This window comes from Camelina sativa, chromosome 10 (genome assembly GCF_030686135.1).
Source record: "Camelina sativa cultivar CO46 ecotype springtype chromosome 10, ASM3068613v1".
In the NCBI taxonomy this organism is placed as follows: Eukaryota; Viridiplantae; Streptophyta; class Magnoliopsida; order Brassicales; family Brassicaceae; genus Camelina; species Camelina sativa.
In genome coordinates, this window is record NC_141889.1 from 15,754,556 (window position 1) to 15,756,268 (window position 1,713).

The following is a 1,713-nucleotide window of genomic DNA, read 5'->3' on the forward strand; positions in this document are numbered from 1 at the left end:
ATGGAATATATTGTAATATTTGGTTTTGTTTGGGCACTAATGTTGATCATTAAGGCTGATGCCACTAGAGTTCATGGAGTTAGAGGAATTGCCATAAACCAAGAATCTGGTTTTGATGAGAACTATGTGGTTACATGGGGACAAGATCATGTCTTAAAATCCAACCAAGGCAAAGAAGTTCAGCTTACCATGGATTATTTTTCAGGTTCTTTGATTTTTTTATATTGTTTTTTTTTATTTATTTCCATTTTAAGATACAAATTTATGATGTTGTTCTTAGAATCATGTCACACACGTATAGGTTCTGGCTTTGAGTCCAAAAACCACTACGGATCAGGATTTTTCCAAATGAGAATTAAAGTGTTTGGAAACAATTCTTCTGGCGTTGTCACTGCCTTTTACGTTCGTATTTTTTTTGTTCTTTCTCCTTTTAGAATAATCATTTTATACGGATCTCAGTTAGCAACATTGGTGAAACCTTGTTATGTATTTATTTGTGAAATATTGGTCATAGTTGACTTCGAAAGGAGACACCCACGACGAGGTTGACTTTGAGTTCTTGGGGAACGTAGAAGGAAAACCAATAACGTTACAGACAAATGTGTACACCTAAGATAGAGGAAACAGAGAACAAAGGTTTGATCTTTGGTTCGATCCCACCATTGACTTCCACACTTATGGCATTCTTTGGAATCCATACCATATAGTGTATTTATTTATTTATTTATTTATTATTATTATTATTATTATTATTATTATTATTATTATTATTATTATTATTATTATTATTTTTATTATTATTATTATTATTATTATTATTATTATTATTATTATTATTATTATAATTAATTTTTTTTTATGAATAGTAAATGAGTGTCACCTAATGTGCCAGTTTTTTTGTTTGTAAAAGTTAATTTAAAAGTTTTCTTGTGATTATTTTTACATAATTAAATAGAATGATTGATTATTGATATATTTGATGTATATATATAATGACCATTGCCCAAATATATATATATATACATATATATATATATATATAATTAATGACAAGATGATTTGATAATAGGTTTTACGTGGACAGTATCCCAATAAGAGTGTTCAATAACAAACAACACAAGCAATGGCGTGAACTATCCATCGAAGCCTATGCAAGTAGTGCGTAGTTTGTGGAATGGAGAAAACTGGGCAACAGATGGTGGTAAAACCAAGATTAATTGGACCTATGCTCCTTTCAAGGCACATTTCCAAGGTCTCTCCGACTCCGGTTGTCACGTCGATGATCCAAGTAACAATTCCAAAGCTTGCGGTTCATCAATATATTGGTGGAACACCATCATACTAAGTGTCTTCGAGCAGAAGGTCTACAAGACTGTAAGAGAGATATATATGAACTATGACTATTGTTCTGATCAAGCTAGATTTTCTGCTCTTCCTAGTGAATGTCGATATAATTAAGTACAATAACAAATATGGTTTTAATCCGAATTTATTGTTTGAATTTTTTTTGCGGTCAAAGTTACTAGCGTAAAATTTGTGCTAGCTAGTGTCATTGTTGTTATTAACATTTCTAAATTAAGTCACATTAAAAACAAAGCTATAAACTAGTGAATTTAATATGTGATAGCTTATTTTAAACTCCCTCGGTTCCATTATATAAGGTTTTTTTTTGTCTAAAAGTACAAAAATTAAGAAATAATAAATGTTTAATCA

The 1,713-nt window shown here is 29.9% G+C and overlaps 1 pseudogene; it reads left to right on the plus strand.

Moving 5' to 3' along the window:
• Positions 1–1,458, plus strand: LOC104773137 (putative xyloglucan endotransglucosylase/hydrolase protein 1; annotated as a pseudogene).
• The last annotated feature ends 255 nt before the right edge of the window (positions 1,459–1,713 follow it).